A 23,336-nucleotide genomic window follows, 5' to 3' on the forward strand; every position below is an offset into this window, starting at 1 on the left:
GGCTTCAGCTCATTATTGGCTTGTTTCCCCAAAGCAACTTGAGTGCATGGAGATTCTCTTCCTTCCAATGTAAGTTTCCCCCTTTTGTTTCCAGCAGTTGTTAACTAAACCTAAAAATAGTGTTAAGGAAAGCAATTGTCCGATCCAGGATTAGAATCCAGCACCGAAGCCATCGCGTGCAGTTTCAGTCAATGAGACTGCACTCCAGGAAGCAAGGGTTCTTTGCTCATTCTCCTAAACTGCCCCAGGAGTCCCTTGCGAATGTCTTTTCAAACAGGATGGCTTTTGACTTCTAAAAGAGTAAACAGATTGGGGTCCTGGGTATAGGAGTTAGAATAAGAAATACCGTACAGTAACCCTACCTGGTTGTCAACTTATACTGGTTTTTATAAAAAGGTGCCATTCATTTTGTACAGTGCAGCTCTTCTCTTGTTCTCTCTCTCTTTTTTAATACATTAGACTGGTTCGATTTTAATTCTGAGTATTGAGTTTTATTAGGTAGACAGGAGTAAGTGTGACAGTCCCTCTTCACTTGTGTCTGTATAAGTAAGAGAACTCCCTTTTGCTAAAGCCCTGGCAAAACTGTCGGGGTGAGCAGGGGAACCTTCTAGTATCTTCACCCATCCTCAAAAGTTCCTGAAGAAAAATACTCATTCAGTGAGTGACTTTTGTCTCTTTTAAAAACTTAGCTGTGATCTTCCTTCTTTTCACCACCCCCCCCCCCACTTTCCCTTTTTTGTGGGGCTATTTCAGCAAGTAAAACCTTTTTGTTTAGGCTTACCTGGGATGTTAGGGAAGAAAAAAACTGGCTTTATGTGGGTTCTTAAAATGGAAGTGAGTCATGACTATACTAAAAAAATGAAAACTTAAAGATACTTTGGGGATTTTTAATGTCCTCTTCAAATCATTTCTTAAACTCTGGGGCTCCTGGTTCATAAAAGGTAGTCTGTGATTATATGAACAGTATTCCTTAATAATCACAATCGTAACAATCTACCTCCTGTCCATTAAGCTTTCAAGTAGAGAGGGCACATGGCCGGTAAAAGAGATGAGGAAGGAACAAACCCACTTTTTCATCTAGAACATTCCTCACTGATCTTTCATATAGATTTCTGTGATGGAGTAGGGTGATCTTAGTGTAATTGTGATATGATACTCTCTATTTCCCCTTTGTGAGGTGTGAGGTGAGCATTTTCGTCTTAACATGCAAGTGCCTTGAATATTACTTGAGAGAGTGGACCTTAAAGATCTTTTGTGTAAATCTACCTTCTCGTTTCTTTGGCCTTGTCTACATGGTCTACGTGGAGAACTGGAGAACCTTCATTATAGTTGAGAAAAAGGATATCTCTCCAGGATCGAGACCCAGTGTTTATATTTTACATTGTGGTTCTAGGAAACTTTAATTATAAAAGAAGAGTGTGTTCCTTTTCCTTCCTTCGACCCCCTCATGAAATCCTTCCTAACTAAAACGGGATGGAAAGAACGGGAGAAAGTAAGACCTGGATGAAAGTGGATATTTATTAATAGTTCTTTTGGATTACTTCCTCACTTTTTACACGGTGCTGTGTGGTGTCAGGGTTTGAACTGTGCCATCAAATTGTCTCCATTCCATCGCTCTCCCACTTTTTAATATTTGGCTTGAACTCTTAGAATTTTGATTCCTTTATTTCTTAAATTCCATTGTGTGTAATAAAGCCATACTAATTCGGAATGTTTGAGGGAGTAGAAGGAAGGGCAGTCTTAAAATCTTATATAAGGGATATTTTTTCAAGGTATGTTATTATCATTTGCGTAGGTGTACATTAAAAACTCCAAATGCAGTGTGTTACTTAGTATGATCCGTAAGGAATTTGCAATTACCTGAGCCTGGTTTTGTGTGTAAATGGATATTTGAAAGTGCTTGAGGCTACTTTGAAGGAGTTCTTAATAGTTGAGCCAGTAACCCTCAAAGTCTTGGTTACACTGGTCCTTGTATTTATTTAGTAGACCTTCTATTTTTTCCTTCCTAGATCAGGTAAGGGTACATGGAGCTTAGCTATATGAGCTATTACATTATTAATACTATTATTAATAGTATATTAACTAATTACTAGTATTATTAATACTAGGACTCTTTTTGAGAAGTCCTACAACTTTCCCTGTGCATATGTGCATTTCCATGTTTATCAGACCTACCATCCACACTGAAATGTATGTGTGCAAGCATTGCAGTCCCTGAACCTGCCACATGTATGGGGACAATCTGAGCAAGTCATCTTTGGGTATAAGCTAGACTTAAGCTGAGGGCAAGAATCACAGACCTTGGCATTCTTGCTCCCAAAATAAACCTGTTTGTTGAAGATTTTGCTCATGCACCTGGCTGGTGGGCAGCCTTCTGTCAGGAACAAGTTACGTTTTCCTTTCTTTTCAGAATACTGATCACTGAGTAGGGGGCTCGGGCAGGCAGGCAGGTAGATAGGTGCCAAGGGGTGGCCAGGGAGGTTAAGTGGTGTACTGTCTCTGTAGTTCTGTGCAGGAGTGGGATTCCTTGGTGGTCGCTGTTTCTCAGGCCTGCCACATGGGTGCCATCAGCTAAAAGCAGAGGGTTTGGTATCAGTCCTGGATTTGACCCTCCATGCTGTCATTCCCCAGCTGTGGGATCTATCTTGAGCAAATCAAGTTAACCTCCCTAAGCTTCAGTTTCCTGATGTGGAAAATAGGAATCCTAATTACAGCCTCACCAGGTGAATGTGCTCCAGGAGGGATGTTTGATGGTGGAAAATGGGTGGTTCCTGCCCTTACGGATGGGTAGATCAGTTTGTGCGAGATAGAGGGTAATCAGTCTTTATGAAAAAGGTCTTCTGGACTAAAAGTATATCCCACATGTCTGTATCTTCTCATTGGGTGGTAGGTTCTTCTAGGACATGGTCCTTGTCTTAATCATTTTTCTAACTAGCTTATCGAACTTCATGCTCAGGAAGTGACCACTGAGTACATGATGCACACTCCCCTTGAACCTACCGTAGTATTTGGATTTCTGATCATTATGTTTCCTTCTTACCTGCATTGAGAAACTCCCACGGCATAAGGTTTGCTAGGATGGCGTGTCTTACACATTTCCGTTGGCCAGGGTGGATTGCTGAGTTGCTTTGGCTGGACATCTGTTGCCTGACTTCCTCCGGATTGCTGTGTGACTTCCTAAATCTGGTCTTCTCTTAGGAAGAAGGTTAAGACTTCTGTTGTTAACCTAGGAGAGATCAGGTTTTTATACACTAGCGGGGGCTAGTTTATCTGATTCTAGACTACTGCAGCTTTTGTTTCTCTTTCGGAGAATATTCTGTTATCTGAATTTTGGAATTTGAACTTTTTTTCGTTTATTGCCTCTTGCTTGTAAGTAGATGGTTTCTGTCTATTGTTACTATGGTTTTATGAGTTTTGTTGTTGTTTGCAGGAGAGCTTTATGAGAATCCTGTGTGGCTTTGGTTGGGAATGTGTCTTTTGTTGTTAATTGCTTGACTTCCAGGTTCCAGGACCACTCAGGTAATAAAAAGTTAAATTTCAAACCTGTATGAGGCGCAGGTCCCTTACTTAAAATTTTTTTCAGGGTAGTTCTCCCTATGTAGAGCCTAGAGGCAGACCAATGTCCTTAGCCTCTCACTTTGCTTGATGAGCAGATTTTTTGCATTAAGTCTTCCTAAAGGTACATCCTTTAGGAAGGCTCTGGCTTTAGGTAGGAATCAGCTACTACTCCCTACCTTATGTGAGCGGTGAAGTTGCAAACACAAGCTTTAAGCAGTTGAAGCAGAAGAGAGTTTACTCTAAGGTATTAAATGGCTGCAAAATGGAGGGGTTGAAGAAATAGATTCTAGTTGTATTCAATCAGCAAATATTTACTGAACATTTCGGTGTTGGCACGGTTCTAGGTTTTTGGCAGACACACTGATGAACAAAACAGAGGTTACCCGCCCTTCTGGAACTTACATTCTAGTACGGTTGAGTCCTTAGAACAGTTCCCAAAGCCACACCACAAAAGTGGGCCAACAATGGTGCTCCTCAGCTGGGGTTGTAAAGACCAGATAGAATTTCGCCATATTGTGGTGTCTGGGAAGCCACCACGAGCAGGAAGCCTTGGCTAAGGCTCCGGAATCCTGCTTCTCTTTTTTGATTCACACCAAGGTTCATCACTTGCCCCTTGATACTCCTGAAGCTGTTTACTAGACACTCAAAAGCCCTGCTCATGAGGCTGCCGAAAAATCAAGGGCCTTGGCTGTGTCCTTTTGCCGAAGCAGCAGAATCTTTTTACCTGTTTCACTTCTCAGATTCACATTAGTGGGTGTGGTCAGTGGAACCTAAGCAGCACCAGGAACCTCGAGCTGTTAGGGGGTCTGGGAAACGTAGTTTTTCGTTCTCCAGTCTCTCCAGGGCAGAGTAGGTATCCTACAAGGGAAGTGGAATGGATATTGAATCCAGCACCTCCAGTGTATTTTGCCTGTTCCCACTTGGTGTTTAAAATCCTGTTCCTTACCCGTCATCCCAGCTGAGGAGAGCGGCGGCTCACCTGCACCTGGTGTTTCCTTCTCTCTGCTTTTCTGGCCTTTTTTTCTCCTTGCTAGCTCACTTATGCCTTTAAAATAGTGTTTGTTGGATGCAGAAAATTTTAAGCAAATATGCAGGTTATGTATACCCTATATTCTCAGAATAAGATGTGCATAGCTCGCGACTACTAATTCACCATAACGTTCTTTAGTAATTTGTTAAGGGATGTGTTACATCTGATGGGATGAAGGTTGGGGAAAAATGGTAAGGATTACATTGATTTTAAGTTTTTGGAACACGATTCACTTTACTGATCTCTTTAGGACAAGATGATTGAATGGTAACATTGAGGAAGGAATAGAATTGTTTTCTAAAATAGGTAAAATTGACTTTATTTGGTATACTATGAATGTAGAGATTTGGTTAACACTGTGCTCCAGACACAGAACGCTCCATCACCCTGAAAAGCGTCCTTGTGCTGTCCCTTTGCAGTCCTGCCCCCCATCTCTCCCAACCCCTGGCAACCAGTGATCTGTTCTAGTTTGTTTGGTTTTTAGTTTGTTTTCTTTTAAGGTAGGGAATTACCTACCTAGACAACCATGTTGTCATGAATAGGGATAAATCTTTTTTCTCAATTTGTATACTTCTTGTTGAAGTAGGACTTTCAGGATGCTGTGGAATAGGAGGGTCATCCTTACCTTGTTTGGCATCTCGGAAAGCATTTAGTCACCATTAAGTATATTAATTGTAAGCTTTTTATAGATGCCCCTTCATGGAGTGAAGTTCTCAGTTACATTCAGTTTTCTGAGAGTTTTTAATCAAGAATATATATTGGATTTTGTCATGCTTTTTCTGCATCCAGTAGGAACATGTGGTTTTTTTTTTTTTTTTTATTGATAACATGGTAGAGTACTACCCCCGCCCCCCTCCCCCCTATTATTGAGCAAGTCTCAAATTCTTGGAATAAGCCTCCACTTGGTCATGGTACATTATCATCTATTCCTGGATTTGATTTGCTAATATTTTGAAATTTTTGTATAGATTTTTATAAGGGAAATTCGTCTGTAGTTTACTTAGTGTTTTTCTCTGGCTGTGGCATCAGGTGAATGCTGGTCTCATAATATGATTCGAGAAGTGTGCATTCCTCTTTTATTTTTAGTAGAGATTGTATATAATTGGTGTCCCTTACTTTTTAAACATTCTGTAAAATTCACTAGTGAAACCATCTGTGCCTGGAGATTTTTCTCAGAAGGTTTTCAATTTTGTCAGTCCTAGGATGTTAAGGTTACATATTTCATCTTAAATGACTTTTTTTTTTTTTTAAGATTTTATCCATCCATTTGACAGAGAGAGATCACAAGTAGACAGAGAGGCAGGCAGAGAGAGAGAGAAGCAGGCTCCCTACTGAGCAGAGAGCCCGATGCGGGACTCAATTCCAGGACCCTGAGATCATGACTCGAGTCGAAGGCAGCGGCTTAACCCACTGAGCCACCCAGGTGCCCTTAAATGACTTTTGATAGATGAACCAATTCTTTAAAAACTCCAAACTAAGTTGAATTTGTGGAATCGTTTGTGGGGTTCTCTTATCCTTTTAATATCTTAGTCACTTTTAAGGTTCTTTAATGAAATCCTTTTTCATTCCTGATATTGTAATTTGTGTCAGGTCTCTTTTTCTTTGTTCATATTGCTAGAGATTTATCAATTTTACTGACCTTTTCAAAGAGCCAAAGTTTGGTTCCATTGATTTTTTTTTCTTGTTTTTCTGTTTCCAGTTTTAGAACAATAGTGCCTTTTAATTTCCTCTCCCTTCCTATATTGCAAACTTGTGTCATTTTTCTTTTACTTTTTGTTATAAAAAGTATTTTTCTTTTACTTTTTGTTATAACTTTTTGTTATAAAAAGTAAAGAACTTTTGTATTATCAAAACTGGTGAGATTTTCTTCTGTATTGTAAATGCAGTTAATACTTTAATTAGGGTATAGGTTGAATGTAAAGGTTGAGTCAGAGGTCCCTGGCTGGCTCAGTCTGTGGAGCATGCGACTCTTGACCTTGGGGTTGTGTGTTCAAGGCCTGTGTTGGGGTAGAGATCATTGAAAAATGAAATCTTAAATTCACATTATGGGTATATAAACATTGTTTCCTTCATCCTAGTACTGCACCTTAATTACATTTCCTTTCTTGTACAGCCTTTTTTTTTTTTTGGTTCTAATTGCTTTTCTTCTTTGAGGTCTTTGCCTTTTTTTTTTTCCCCAATTTTTTTTAACCCCCCCCCCTATTTCTTTTTTTTTCTTTTTTCCTTCCCCTCCCTAGAGCCTTTTTTTTTTTTTTTTTTTGCTCCAAACTAGACTGACTACTCTCTAGGCCTTTTTTATAGCTATCATCCTGTGAATTCCCATGATTGCCTTTCAGTGTTAGATTGTTAACTAAATCCCGTGTCCTCTCCTTTCTTGCCATATTCCCAGATTCTGGTGGGACATGTACTTAAGGACCATGGTATGGAAGAATGTGAAGAAAGTGTGCTTTCTGGGTCCTTTTATTCATACTGCACATGTGATGGCTAGTTGGGGTAGGCATGGAATTCTAGGATGTAAAGAATTTTCCCTGAGAATTTTCATGGATTGCTTTATTGTTTGCTTAGCATTAAGTCCTACTGATGACAACACCAGTCTTACCTTAATTTATCCACTGTAGGAGACTGATTTTATATATATATATATATATATATATTTTTTTTTTTTTTTTTTTTTTTTGAAGATTGCTTGCAGTGATAGGTCTTGACGTGGAGCCTTTTAAAATTTATTGTATTGGTCAGTGGTGGGCAAATCTAGTTTGAATACCCGTGTTCTTTTCAGATACTACTTTGATAGTATTCTCCTTTGTTTTCTCTATTTTTATTTTTCTGGAACTCAAAATTAACTGTGAGAACTCTCTTATTGTTAGTGATGTCTGTGTCATAAACTACCCCAGAGTTAGTGGTTTGAACACCTCTACTTTTTCATGCCCACAGATCCCCTGGGCTTTGAGCAGAACAGAGCGGGGATGGTTTGCTCTGTGCCCTCAAGTCTGGGGCGTCTGCGCAGAGCACCTGAAAGGTTGCTGATGACTCAAACAGCTGGGGTTCTAGAATCATTGGAGACTTCTCATTTATATGTCTGGTGACTGGGCGAGGGTATCTGAAGGTGGGCCTCCACTGAGACTGTTGACTAGAATACACACACATGGTCTTGCTATGTCACTTGAATCTCACAGTACTGTGGCTGTATTCTGAGAGGGAGAATCTGGACAGGGAGCCTTTGGAGATGGAGTGGCCAGAGCTGAAGCAAGAGAGCACAAGGTGACACAGTTAGCATTCTTCTGACCTAGTCTCAGAAATCCTATCATTTGTGCTCCATTCTGTTGGTTATTCGTGAGTTAGTGGGATCAGCCCAGACCCAAAGCGAAAGGAATTAGATTCCATATCACTCCATTACAAAGGAGAGAAACAGCACAGTGCTGAACTTCTCTTGTAACCACGTGAAAAGTAATACCTGTTGCAGTGTTGGAACATTTAAATTTGGATGCTACCACTAGATGAGTCCTTATGTCTGAAGAGTATTTTCTAGTTCTAGAGCCTGTTCATGAAAACAACCAGTAGTAAAATATAAACAAACTTAGATGATCAAATGTTCACTTAGGACCAGCAATAAAACTGTGTGAAGGCTAAATACAGGCAAGAGTGAGAAAGTGAATCTGAGTGTTTAGTAAGTGGTTGTGGAGAAGTTGAAGGGCTGTCGTAGCAATAGGTCCCTTCATAGATCAAAGGGTGCAGAGTGTGCTAACACAAGCTCTAGAAGGAGACATCTCCTGGCCTGGAGATTGGCTTTTTCATTTAGGGAGCATTGCACAATGTTCGCTCTGTAGCCTATCATTACCGAGGCAACTCGAAGTTCCTTAATGCCAGTGGTGATCGTGCAATGGATTTCAGGTTCTGTTGACCTATGTTTGCCTTTCTTTGATGCCTAATGTTTCTTCAAGAACAAAGATGACTGAAAATCTTGTTATTTGAATGAAAACCTCAGTGAACATCTGGAAATGTAGACTTATTAGGCAAATAATTGTCTTCAGAGTAGGAAGGATGAATGAATGTATTCACCATAGTGAAACATTTAGCTTATCTGACTATATACAATTAATTCATTGGTATTTTCTATATCCTCAAGTAGAAAATAGAGATTTTTAAAAATATTTGAATTTGAAATACCATTTGAAAAAATACTCTGTGGGCACTCAATGAAGTGTGAAAAGCACTGTGCATGTGTGTGGGGGAAACACCATGGCCTGTGAACACCTTACATGAAAGTTACCATACCTGAAAGTTACCATAATGTGCTTAAGGGCATTCTTCAGTTTTGTTAATCTCTTGCCATGGTCCTAACAATAGCCAGGGGGATAAAGAGGAGAAAGTTTGCTCCTAAAGTTTCAACTTCCTTTGCTTTTTTGCATAGTAAATACTTTATGCTTTAACACAATTCTTAGGTTACTAGGATCGCCCACAGAAGTTTGATTACATATTATTGCTGAGTCAGTACTCTTTTTTAAAATATCCTCATTTAAGGGCAAACGGGTGGTCCAGTGGGTTAAGTGTCTGCCTTCAACTCAGGTCCACGATCCCAGGACCCTAGGGTCCAGCCCCCTGTAGGGCTCCCTGCTCAGTGAAGGTCTCCTTCTCCCTCTCCCTTTGCACCTCCCTCTCTCTCATGCTTGCTTACTCTTTCTCTCAAATAAATAAAATTTAAAAAAAATGCACTCTACTTTAACAACTCTAATAGCTTTTTATGAAATCATATGACTTCATTTCTGTGGGAAAACTTCTGATTTAGAAACTTATTTTGTGCTACAACCTGCTTAGAACCTAGATATTGAATATACATAAGTTTATTTCAAATTCTGATGAATAATTTAAATATAATGGGACTATAGATGTGAAATGTAGGTTTGGGGTTTAATACTCGGGATCTATCTAAAACATAAATTTTACATGCTATAAACCAGCTATATTTAAGTCTATTAAATATTTGTAAAGTAGAATTTCTACAAAAAAGCAGTTTTGGAGAAAGACCCAAATAGTAAAGAAGGGAGGTACCACTGTGTGGTCCTATATGAAGTTTCTCTGTACTTAGAAACAGAGTTAGATATGAACATTGGGGAGGATATGTGCTTTGGTAAGCGCTGTGAAATGTGTAAGCCTGATGATTCACAGACGTGTACCCCTGGGTCAAATAATACATTATAGGTTAATAAAGATAATTTTTAAAAAGAAGCCAAACAATGTAATGTGTGTGTGTGTGTGTATTTTTTTCAACATACATATTTATATTCAATATATATTCAGTATATTTCAATGTAATTTATATTCCATCCAGAGATAAAGCTACGATATTAAGCAAGAAGAACACTTTTTTTTCCTTTAGAAAAGTAGATTTCTAAACATGATTTTATAGTTACTTCCTCCCCCTTTAAGAAAGACTGAGTATTTCATAATGTGTACCAACCTAAAGAATAAAATATGGAAAGAATAACCTTTAGTATGAAAATAGCACCTCTAGACATCATGAATGTTTAGAACAAATGCCTCCTTGAGAATAAAAAGTGTTGAACATGGCTTGTGCTAGATAGGACACCTGTCATATTTATAGTCCTATGTCTGCATTCAAGGTCTTCCCACTACCCACCCACCCCTCCATTTCCAGGTATCTAACTTGGAGTTTATAAAGATCTATTTTATCTTTTTTTTTTTTTTAAGATCTTATTTATTTGACAGAAATCACAAGTAGGCAGAGAGGCAGGCAGAGAGAGAGAAAGGGAAGCAGGCTCCCTGCTGAGCAGAGAGCCCCGATGTGGGGATCATGACCTGAGCCAAAGGCAGAGTGAGGCTTTAACCCACTGAGCCACCCAGGCACCCCTATTTTATATCTTTTTTTTTTTTTTTACTGGTTGAGGAATAACTGACAAATACACTTGTAATATCAGAAGTGTACAACGTGATGATGTGATAGATCTATTTACTATGAAATGATTACGAGATAGAGGTAATTAACACATCCATTACGTATCCCCCCCCCGCCATGTTGCTTCAGATCTACTCAGCAACTTTCAATTTTAAAATACTGTTATTAACTATGTAGTCTCCATGCTCTATACCTGTAAGTTGACCCCACATTAAATTATACCCACCTAAGTAGACTAAGACCTTTTCAGACACTTGTATCCAGCTTTGTAAAAGCTGGGTTAGTCCCTTATTTATACCAAAGCCATACTTGTGGCTTTCTTCATTGCATATGAGACTTCCAGCAGCAGGGTGTGAGCTCAGTGAATGTATACTTCTTATATGAGGATAGTTTTACTTGCATCTAGAGCGAGTAAGCCCCTCTGGGTTTTATGTAGTATGGTGGTGAAGGCAATTAGAATGGCCTGGCTGACCACATCAATATGCATAATTGACAAGCTATTCAATACTTTAAAAGATAAGTACTTTCCACTCTTTTCTTTGGCTATCAAGTGTAACTCCATGTAAGTATTAAAATGTATTATTCTCTGGCTCTTGTTTTGTTATAAAAAATAACATGTACATTCTGTTACACAGAAAATGACCTGTTTCCCCACGTAGATATGCTAACTCAAAGGGAACAAATTTGAGGAACTTGAAAAATACTTGCTTGCCTCTAGGCAGGGTGGTCTTTAAAACCTCAGGGTGATTATAACAATGAATAATATATAACTCTTAAAAAGGGAGAAGGCTAGGCACTGAGTTTGGAGAGGAAGAAATAAAAGTTTATTTACAAGATGATGGGCTCTTGTATGTTGAAAATGCTGAGGAATCCACTACAAAGCTGTTAGAATAAGTGAGTTTGGTGGGATGACAGGAGGGTCCAAGAGCAATAAGCTGAAACCACTTGTATTTCCATTACTTTGGCAGTGAAAACCGTTTAATTTATAATACAACAAAATACTTGGGAATACATTTAACAAAAGAATTGTAAAAATTGTATTTTGCAAACCACAAAAAATTATTGAATGTCCCAAACAGGCAAATCTGTAGAGACAGAAAGCAGCTTAGTGCTTGCCTAATGGTGGGGGTAAAGAACTGGGAGATACGGAGCCTGCTAATTGGTATAGGTTTTCCTCTTGGGGTGGTGATGTTCTGGAATTAGATCATGATAATGGTTGGACTATGAATATACTAAAAGCCGTTGAATTACATACTTTAAATGAGTAAAATGTATGTGAATTAGATTTGAGCAGCTTAAAATGTGGTTGGGGGAGATAAGGTTTTCAAAAATATGGACATGAAAAGATATCTGTAGCTTAACCTACAAGTAATATATATTTCTGGTTACATTTTCTTTGCAAACCCTGCAGAATTCAGCTAGAGGCACTGCAAGTTTGCATTGTCTCTAAGCTAGGTCGGCTGTGTTCCCCTTAGGAACTCTGAAAACTGGAAAACATTATGATAATTCACAGAAAAATTTTGTTTTAATTTGCCCAGTATGTAGGTGCCATAAGTTTCCTTTTAAGAAAAAAAAAATTAGAATTTAGTTGTTGAAAGGTTCCCCAGTGTCCTTTGACATTTCTCTGAAACCCTTGGGAGGTCACCACTAGGCATAATCTGTCCATCTTCCTCCACAAAGGTTTGTGATAAATAAATAAATAAATAAATAAATTTGTTTCCTTAGTGGTAGAAAATGAGAAACTCAAGAGTAAACAAAAGAAAAGAAGCATTATAAATCTTCTCTCCCAGAAAGAACTATTTTTAGGATTTTGATGTATTTCATTCTAGTACTTTATTTTTTTTAAAAGATTTTATTTATTTGACAGAGATCACAGGTAGGCAGAGAGGCAGGCAGAGAGAGAGGGGGAAGCAGGCTCCCCGCTGAGCAGAGAGCCCGATGCGGACCTCGATCCCAGGACCCTAAGATCATGACCCGAGCCGAAGGGAGCAGCTTAACCCACTGAGCCACCCAGGCGCCGATGGGTGTGTATCCCTGAGTAAAATCGCTGGGTCCTAGGGTGGTGCTTCTTTCACTGTCAAGTGCACATCAGTCACCTGGGGCCTTGTTAAACTGTAGGTCCTACTTCAGTAGATCTGGGATGCGGCTGAGCACTGCATTGCAAATGTGCTCCAGGACACGCCCTTGTACTGTTTCTGGATCACACTTGAGTAGCAAGTTCCCAGCATTGTTTAAGTTCAGTTTTAGTAAATAATGCACAGTTCTCAGAGTAGTGCTGTCCACTTTCTCTCCCACAGCATTTGAGGTTGCTTGATGTACGCATCAGTCCATTTTGGGTCTCGGTGTTCTGTGCCATTGATCATTATTTCTGTTTGTGCCAGTGCCATAGCCTTTGTTACTCTAGCTGCGTAAGACGTGAGAGCTGCTCACAGAAGTCTTCAAGCTTTGTATTTCTTCAAGATTGTCTTGGCCTTCCTTGGACCTTTTGCATTTTAATCTAAATTTTATAATTATCTGTTTCCCACACCAAAAAAAAAAAAAAAAACAACCTGGAGTTTTTGTTGTGTTTGTATTGGATCTTTAGATCAACTTGAAGAACTTATCATCTCTACAATGTCCAAATATCTGAACATGGCATATTGACGTGGTTTTGAATTTATTTCATTCAGTGTGTGGAGGTTTTATTTTCTCTGTAATGACTTTATCTTGGTGGTTTATTCTCAAGTGTTTCATTTGTTAAATCTATTGTAAACAGTTTTATTTCTTAGTTTTCTATTTAACAATTCTTGGTGGCTAATATAGAGAAGTATGATTTTTTTATATTGAACTTTAATCAAGCAAATTGGCAAATTCTTTTGGTGTTTCTTATTTTTGATATATAGATTTTTTGCTAGCACAGTCGTGTCCTTAAACACTCTGTAATTTCTTTTCTTGCCTAAATGTACTGCTTAGGATCTCCGGCATAATGTGGAATAAACGTCCTAGTAGGAGTCCTTGTCGTCTTGCCCATTTCACAGGGAAAGCTTTCGTTTTTCACCATTCCATTTTGTGTACATACCTTTCATCAGATTAAGAGATCCTTTCTCCTAAATTTGAGATTTTTAAAAAAGTTTTTATTTATTTCAGAGTGGGGAGGGGGTGGAGGGAGAGGAAGGAAGAGAATCTCAGACTCCCCACTGAAGTGAGGAGGTTTACATGGGGTGGGGGGATCTCACGACCCTGAGATCATGACCCGAGCCAAAAGCAAGGGTCGGATGCTTAACCAGCTGAGCCACCCAGGCACCTCTGGTTCTGTTTCTAAATCATGGGTAGATGTTGAATATTGTAAAAATGTGATCTCTCCTGTTAATATCGCGATTATATGTGACTTTTTTCCTTTTGTTCTGTTACTCCAATGAATTACATTGATTTTTGTTGTTGTTAAACCAACCTTTTATCCTGGGAATTTGGGGTGTGTTACCCCTTTTGTATAAATCTTTGGATTGGTCGGCTGATATTTGTTAACGAGGGATATGGGTAGGATATTCCTTGTTGCAATGTGTCTTATTTTATGCTGATCTCATAAAATGGGAAGAATATATTCTGTTTTTTCCTGTCTCTGGAAGAGTTCATGTAAGGTAGTTCCTGTTCTCTGAGTGCTTGGAAGTTTACTGGTAAAGCCATTGGGCCTAGAGTTCCTTTGAAGGTTTTTAGTTATGGATTTAATGAATTTCATTGCTTTGGGACTACACTCTTTTTTAAAATACGTTTTAATTCTTACTTGAGAGGAGGTAGGGAGGGGAAGAGGGAAAGAGAGGGCCTTTTTTTTTTTTTTTTAAGATTTATTTATTTTAGCAAGAGAGCTTTGTGAGCCTGGGGGGGTGGGCAGAGGGATGAGAGTAAGGCAGACTCCCTGCCGATGGTGGAGCCCACTGTGGGACTCCATCCCACGACCCTGAGATCATGACCGGAGCTGAAATCAAGAGTTGGATGCTTGGGCGCCTGGGTGGCTCAGTGGGTTAAGCCGCTGCCTTTGGCTCAGGTCATGATCTCAGGGTCCTGGGATCCAGTCCCACATTGGGCTCTCTGCTCAGCAGGGAGCCTGCTTCCTTCTCTCACTCTCTCTCTGCCTGCCTCTCTGCCTACTTGTGATCTCTCTCTGTCAAATAAATAAAAAATCTTTAAAAAAAAAAAAGAGTTGGATGCTTAATCTACTAAGCCACCCAGGTGCTCCATATTTTACTAGGAATTTACCTGTTCTATCTAAATTTACAGATGAATGTCCTTTTGAAAATATTCTGAAATGTGTACTTGAAAAATTGTTCAAAACAGGTTCTTACCTATCTTTTTAATATCTATAAGACCTATATCTGTGGCCCCTTTTCTTTCCTGCTGTTCACTGGTAGTGTTTCTCCCCCAGCCCTCTCTCTTTTTTTCCCCCTTGGTTTCGTCTTGCTTATCAATTACATTATCTTTCCAACTTGGATTTTATTCAATCTTTCTATTGCATGTTCTGTTTCTTTCTTTCTTTTTTTTTTCTTTTTCTTTTTTCTCTTAACTATTTCCCTTCTCGTTTCTTCGGGTTTAATTTGCTGTTCTTTTCCTGATTTCTTGAGATGGATGCTTGAATTCCTTTTTCCAGCCACCTTTTTTTTTTTTTTAAAGGTTTTATTTATTTATATGACACAGAGAGAGAGAGAGAGAGTGAGAGAGGGAACGCAAGCATCAGGAGAGGGAGAGGGAGAAGCAGGCCTCCCGCTGAGCAGGGAGCCCGACCTGACCTGAGCTGAAGGCAGACGCTTAACCATCTGAGCTACCCAGGTGCCCCATTTTCCAGCCACCTTTTTTAAGGCTATACATTTTTCATTAAAGCACAGCTTTAGCTGCATTTTACAGGGTTTTTTGTTTGCTTGTTTTTATACATCTTCCTGTGGTTTCCTTTACATTTACAAATTCAGAACTGTATTGCGGATTTTTTTAGTTACCTTTTTTGTTATTGCTCTGTGAGTTTATGCCACTGTGATCAGAGAAAATACTCCTCTAAGATTTTAATCCATTGAAATGTATTGAAACTTGTCATATGGCCTATTAGCTTTTTATTGTAAATAGGTATTTATATGGGGCACCTGAACGGCTCAGTCAGTTAAGTGTCTGACTCTTGATTTTGGCTTGGGTCATGATTTCACGGTGATGAGATCTCTTTTTTTTTTTTTTTTTTTTTTTTAAGATTTTTTTTGTTTTTTTGACAGACAGAGATCACAAGTAGGCAGAGAGGCAGGCAGAGAGAGAGAGAGAGGGAAGCAGGCTCCCTGCTGAGCAGAGAGCCCCATGCGGGACTCGATCCCAGGACCCTGAGATCATGACCTGAGCCGAAGGCAGCGGCTTAACCCACTGAGCCACCCAGGCGCCCCAAGATCTCTTGATTCTGTCTCTATCTCTGCTCCTTCCCCTGATCTTGCACTCTCAACGCTCTTGCGGTGGGGGTGGGGAGCGGGAGGGGGGAGTAGGTATTTATATTATTTTTGATTCTTGAGGCCTTAAGCGCTGATAAGCCAATGAATCCTCAATGATAGAGATGGGAGTGTGGGGGCATTTTTGCTTATGAACAATCCATGGATAGCTCTGCGTAACTGTGGGGTGTGTGTGTGTGTGTGTGTGTGTGTGTTGCTTCCTTTCTCATTCCTTTTTAAGGGATTGCCCTTCCAGCTGTGTTCATACATCTGAATATAATTTCTCTAAACAAAAATAATCACATTATTGTCCTGTTTCTCTGAGATTGCTCCTAAATGCCAAGTTATTAGTTTTGTACATTTCAGATATTTTGGTTATATACGTACAATTTCTTGTGCTGGCTTTTAGTAGTTTCCATGTTTCATTCTAGAGAGAAACCTTATTTCTCTTAGCCTCACATTATTGGGGGGACGGGCCTCACTGTCAACTAGAACCAGCTGTATAATTTTGAGGCCCAGAGCAGAATAAAAACATAGGGGACGTTGCTCAAAAATGAACCGTTTCAAGACCAGACAGAACACTGAATGGAGTGTGGGGCGCTGTGCAGTGGCATAGGTCACGTGCTCATGAAGTCAGCTCTGCTGGTCACCAGTGTGTTTACATTAGCTGTAAATTAGAACTATTAAATGAGAAATTCTTAAAAGAATTTTTCAAGCACTCAGGTTGTAGTTCTCAAAGTGTGGACTCTGAAATGCAGATTTCTAAGTATTTGAAAAGTCTGGTTTTTCAAATTTCCACTTATAATACGATTTATAACATTAGATAAATGCCAGTCAGTTTAGACAACCTGGTATGCTCAAGTACAGAAACATTTTGAGAGTTGTTAGAAAATCTTCAGACAAATTTCCTGTTGGTTTATGATATCTGAGTAGACTTTCTAAAATTGGGATGGAATCAGAAAAGTGCATTCCTCAGCAACTAGATTTTAGGGACAATATTTAAAGAGAAAATATCCTTAGGGGAAAATATATGTATTAAGCTTAAAAAAAAAACATACATGGTCTTATGGGGGGGGATGTATAAGTGTGCTTTAATAATCAACTTTGAAATTTGGAGAAGTGTATTCTACTTCTAGCTTGTGTATTTACTTCTAGAAGTGTATCCTTCTAGCTTGCTTCTAGAAACTGATTTGGGGCATTATGTTATACCTTATGTCAGAATAAGCAGAGTTGAATTATTTTTCTATATAAATTGTCAATAAATAGCACCATCTTATGAATTTGTAGGTATGCCCAAATACTCAAATTTCTGTGGTTTTTGTTTGCAGGATAGAGGAATTCCTCAGATGCACATATATGTAAATGAATAATTTTGCTATATTACATTTGATGAGAACCAGACCTCTTAATAAAACTTAATTTTGGGAAAAAAAAAGATGGAAGTTTACAGATGATTATTTTTCTGATCAATTTTCAAAACTAGTCTTTAATCCATTTTTATCATACTGGTAAATGTTTCTGCAAGATAGGTTAGCCTTAACAAAGTACCTCTCACCCAGAAAGTTCCGCTTCTAAGAATTTATCTTAAAGAAGAAATGGGACAAGTTTATATATGGGACAAGGTGGTCACAAAAACATTTATTGCAGTGTAGCTTTTAAGAGTGCAAAATTGGGAACAACTTCTGTCCATTCCATAGATGTCTAATCAGGTAAATTAGAGTGTATCCCTAAGTGGAAGTTGGTTACAACCATTAGAAGGCTATGAACTCTCCCCTACAGAAGAGTGGATTTAGATTCTAGCAGTTGAGAGGAGAAAGGAGAGGAAGAGAAGTAAATGGAAAGTATCCTATCTTAGAAGGGGCAAGCGAAAGGATATGGTCTATACTTAATAGAAAATGAAATGAAGGTATAATTACATTATGGTTACAAAGGTGTAACCCATAAACAATGGGCAAGTATTGGTAAAAAGTACATTGGAAGAAGGGAGGACTTGAGGTGGGAGGTGATGAAAATGGGCCACAATGAGTACAAGTCCACAGACTGTGTCTAAAGGGGCGCTAAGTCAAATTGTGACCAGAGCGGTTCCCCTTTTTCCAAGCTTGCAGCGTTTACTGCCAATTCTCTTGAGGTATTTGTTGTCACCCATTCGACACACCTGTGTCAGGCTTCGGAGTTGTACACAAACAGCAGGGATTCGGCTTTTTGTTTCTTTAACAAGAGAGGATCTCTTTGAACTTCACTATAAAGTTTATTTTAAAATCTTAATTTTCGGGCGCCTGGGTGGCTCAGTCTTTGGGTGTCTGCCTTTGGCTCAAGTCATGATCCCAGAGTCCGGGGATGGAGTCCCGCATCAGGCTCCCTGCTCATTGGGGAGCCTGCGTCTCCCTCTCCCAGTCCCCCTGTTTGTGTTCCCTCTCTCTCTGTAACAAATAAATAAAATCTTTAATAATAGGGTCACCTGGGTGGCTCAGTGGGTTGAGGCCTCTGCCTTCAGCTCAGGTCATGATCCTGGGGTCCTGGGATCGAGCCCCACATCGGGCTGTCTGCTCGGCGGGGAGCCTGCTTCCTCCTCTCTCTGCCTGCCTCTGCCTGCTTGTGATTTCTGTTTGTCAAATAAATAAATAAAATCTTTAAAAAAAATCTTTAATAATAATAAATAAAATCTTAAATGTTCAAAAATAATGATGGAACAGTTAGAAATTACAAAGAAACTACTTAAAAAATGTGTCAGAACATTTTGAAAGAAAAAGTAAGATAGTTAATCATAAGTATGTTTCTTTGTTTTAAAACAAAATTTAAAACTTTAATACTTCAATACTGTATTTAGGTAGGAATGTTCTTATATATTCTAGAAAATATATATTGCCAAATGTACAAAATATCCTCACTTTTTTTTTTTTTTTAAGTAGAGCTCCATGCCCAGTGTGAGGCTTGAACTCAGACCCTGAGATCAAGACATGAGCTGCCACCCAGGCGCCCCTCCTCACTTTGTTTTTTAAAGATTTTTATTTATGAGAGGAGTGAGTTCGAGTGCCCAGGAGTTGGGGGAGGGGCCGAAGGGGAGGGAGAATCTCTCAAGCCAGCTCTGTGCTGAGCTCTGGGGGAGGGCTTGATCCCATGACCCCGAGAACATGGCCTTAGCTGAAACCAAGAGCCAGATTCTTAACCAACTGAGCCACCCAGGTGCCCCTTCTTTTTTTTTTTTTTTTAAATATATATGGGAGCACCTGGCTGGCTCAGTTGGAGGAGCATGCAACTCTTGATCTCAGGGTCATGAGTTTGAGTCCCATGTTGGGTGCAGAGATAACTTAGTCTTAAAAATGTGAACTAAAACAACAACAACAACAACAAACTTTGGAAAGATAAACATAAAATATTAATTGTCTCTTGATAGTGGAATTAAACATGGTTTAAGGGGCGCCTGGGTGGTTCAGTGGGTTAAGCTGCTGCCTTCGGCTCAGGTCATGATCTCAGGTTCCTGGGATCGAGTCCCATATCGGGCTCTCTGCTCAGCAGGGAGCCTGCTTCCTCCTCTTTCTTTCTGCCTGCCTCTCTGCCTACTTGTGATCTCTCTCTGTCAAATAAATAAATAAAATATTAAAAAAAAAAACATGGTTTAAAACATGGTTTTCATTTTGTTTTCCATTTTTTTTAAGCAATGAACTTATATTTTTTGTAATTGAGTGAAAAACTATTTTCATTTTTAAAACTATAATAGTGACATAGCTTTGACCAGAGACTATATATCTTATGTCTTAACATCCAGTACAGCGCTTGGCACATGGAAAACACCTAGTTAATATTTGCACATACTTACAAAAGGTGTGGGTTGGTAGGTATCTCCTCTTTGCCAATAGCCACAGAATGCTTTTATTAAGCAAAGTAGAATAAGCTACTCTAAGCCAGAGAGGTTATGAAAAAGTGTGAGAATTAAATGAAGAGCCTACAAGGCGTAATTGACAAGTAAAAATAAATTTAAAAAGCGCATGCAAAAAAAACAACTAGTAAATGTTACTCTTTACTTTTTTGTTCTGTATAGGCAATATATTCACAGTATATAAAACTTGTAATGTGTATATAGTGAAATTCCTTTCTCTTGCTGCCAGTACGCTCTCTCTGGAGGCAACCAACACTACTTATACTCTTGTACATCTTTCCATAAACACACAAATGAGTGTTGTGTCCCTTTTCATTACATATGATATTGTGTTGTATGCGTGTTGCTATGCCTTGCTTTTTTTCCTCACAGTGTTTCTTAGAGTTTTGTATTGGTACGAAAAGAACATGCTCATGGTTTTCTTGTTGTATTCCAGTATTTGTTGTGTGGATGTATCCTCATTGGTTTACCTTTCTATTTTTTTTAAAAGAATTATAAGAATTATAATTGTAAGTAAGAATTAAATAATGAAAGGGACGCCTGGGTGGCTCAGTTGGTTGAGTGTTTAGCTCTTGATCTCAGCTTCGGCCTTGATCTCAGGAGTGTGAGTTCAAGCCCTGCCCTGGGCTCTGTGGTGGGCATCGGGCCTACCTTAAAAAAATAAAATAAAATTCTAGAATAAGAACCTCTGAAAACAAGTGAGTACAAGTCCGTCAATCCAAACTGAGCTGAATGACTACCATGTGATACAGGTTATAGAATATCTCGTTGTAGTTGGGTTTTAAGAGAAGAAAACTTGTTACATCTATTTTTTAAAAAATCTTGAGTTGAACAGAAGAAAAATGGTTGAATTTATTTAACCTACAAGTCAAGCAGTGTACTGAAGTTCTGAAAACATTGGAGAATGTTCCAGAAAGGACTCAGTATTTAACCTTTCACTGTGATTCTTGCCAGTTTGGTATCATCTGGTGTTTTAAGAGTTTAGGACGTTTTTGGATAGGAGAGTTACCATAGCCTTTCTTCTTTTTCCTTCCCCATCTTTCTTCAAAGACAAGAAGAGAAATTCAATACGAAATAGTCTTTTCAGGCAGACTTTTCCATCTTTAGCTTGGAGTAGAAGAGCGTTCTACAAAAGACCTTGCTAAATTATACAGACAGCGTAGTAAAACAATAATACAGATTTTGGAATCAGAACTAGAATTCAGGTCTGTCTCTATACTTCTTAGCTGTATAATCTCTGATCTTTAATTTCTTAATTTAGAAAAAGAGGACAGTAGTTCAGAAGGCCCTATTCTGTAAGAGGAAACTGTTTCGGGTAAGTTGGATCTTTGGAAGGGAGACCAGACGCCCAGGGAATGTTCATTAGTCTTTTTAAGTCTCTGTTTTGTGGCTTATAAAATGGGAGTTAATCTTTTTTTCATGGGGTTCTTGGATAATGAAATAAGATAAATAAACAGTGCCTGGCATGCACAGGCTCTCAGTAATTGTAAATTACTGTTACTATTACTGCAGTCATGTGATGTCTCTTGATGGAATTACGGCCTCTTTGGCCTTATTCAGTACTTGAAAGGTGCATCTGCTAACTTGGTGGGTAGACAAAACCTTTTGCTTTGAAAGGCTATTAGTAGAAGCAGGCACAGGGTGTACTCAATGGAGTGTGACTATGGGACACCAAGAAAGATTGGGGTCTGAAGTAACAGCCCCTTATCCAAGCAGAAAACAAGAGTCTGACGCAAGCAGTCCTTTCTAAATGGCTGTGAGTGGAACAACCTGCCAGGAAATTTTTCCATCTAGACTACTAGTAATTACCCCAAATGAGACTAAACTGGAACATGTAAGAGCAGTGGAAAATAAAAGGGTGCCCGTATTGAATGGGTTAAGACCATATTGTCCTTTAGTTCAGAAACAGATCTCGGTGGTTGGAAAAAGTTGAAGTAATTAATTCTGCAGGAAATTGTTAGATTAAATTTATTGGGGAGAAATCTCAAATTCTATACTGAATCTCTACTTCTGATCTAGGGTCTAGCTTTGGATCAGCAATCACTCCCCAATCCCAACTGAATTTCTCTTAATATAGTCTTGACCTTGAGGAACTCCTAGAAAAAGTTTTTTAAAAATTCCAAGAAACAGGGCGCCTGGGTGGCTCAGTGGGTTAAGCCGCTGCCTTCGGCTCAGGTCATGATCTCAGGGTCCTGGGATCGAGTCCCGCATCGGGCTCTCTGCTCAGCAGGGAGCCTGCTTCCTCCTCTCTCTCTCTCTCTGCCTGCCTCTCTGCCTACTTGTAATCTCTCTCTGTCAAATAAATAAATAAATCTTTAAAAAAAAAAAAATTCCAAGAAACAGTATTTTTTTGCCTGAATAATTTTTTTTTCAAATTGGCCCTTTTATCTTTGCTCCTGCCATTTGCCATTGGGTCTCTTTATGTATTCCAGCTTGCAACCCATGACCTAATAGCTAGAATTTTAGATGAGTCGGTTAAATTCAGGCAGTATTTGAGTACCTGTTGGATATCTGGTAGTGTGCTAAATGCTAGGAATGATAGAGAAAAATAGGACATGTTCTTGTCCCCAGAGCATTCGTAGTCTTGTCAGGTGATCGCAGTCAATGATGATGATGGTAGGCATCAAAGCTAACATTTGTAGAGCAACTTAAAATCTGCATAACTTTAAGTGCTCTCTCTCTCTCTCTCTCTCTCTCTCTATATATATATATATATATATAAATTCTCCCAAGGGCTCTGATGCAAGTACTATTATTTGGTTTTACAGACAAAGACTTTGAGGCACAAAACTTCAGGGAGGTTGCCCAAAGTGAGTTAGCAGGGCAGGAATTCCTAAGCTGTCTGGTTCCGTTATGCCAGGCAGCCCTGAGAGCTACTTATGTTTTGGTCCAGCTTTAGCTTATTAAAATTAGGACTTCAAAAGCTTATTACTCTTCAAACTTTTACCCATACCTTGCAGATATTTTTAGTGGCTTTACTGTATTTTGTTAACTTTAAAAAGATTTGCTAGTTTTTCTATTTCTTTTTTTTTTTAAAGATTTTATTTATTTATTTGACAGAGAGAAATCACAAGTAGTTGGAGAGGCAGGCAGAGAGAGAGAGAGGAGGAAGCAGGCTCCCTGCCAAGCAGAGAGCCCCATGCGGGACTCGATCCCAGGATCCTGAGATCCCAGGATCCTGAGATCATGACCTGAGCCAAAGGCAGCAGCTTAACCCACTGAGCCACCCAGGCGCCCCTCTTTTTTTTTTTTTTTAAAGATTTTTTATTTATTTATTTGATAGAGAGAGATCACAAGTAGGCAGAGAGGCAGGCAGAGAAAGAGGGGGAAGCAGGCTCCCCGCCGAGCAGAGAGCCCGATGTGGGGCTCGATCCCAGGACCCCAAGATCATGACCCGAGCTAAAGCAGAGGCTTAAACCACTGAGCCACCCAGGCGCCCCAGATTTGCTAGTTTTTTAACCAGTGCCCAAATGATCTTAAATTTAACAGAAAACTCTATTAATGCCATTTATGACCTTGAGAAGAGTT

General features: G+C 39.2%; 1 protein-coding gene across 3 annotated transcripts in view; it reads left to right on the plus strand.

Annotated features, from left to right (window-relative positions):
- Positions 1-23,336, plus strand: part of CNNM2 (cyclin and CBS domain divalent metal cation transport mediator 2) — a 150,946-nt gene that overhangs the window by 64,391 nt on the left and 63,219 nt on the right. The gene's annotated exons all lie outside the window — the stretch shown is intronic.

This window comes from Mustela nigripes, chromosome 4, assembly GCF_022355385.1.
Source record: "Mustela nigripes isolate SB6536 chromosome 4, MUSNIG.SB6536, whole genome shotgun sequence".
Classification (NCBI taxonomy): domain Eukaryota; kingdom Metazoa; phylum Chordata; class Mammalia; order Carnivora; family Mustelidae; genus Mustela; species Mustela nigripes.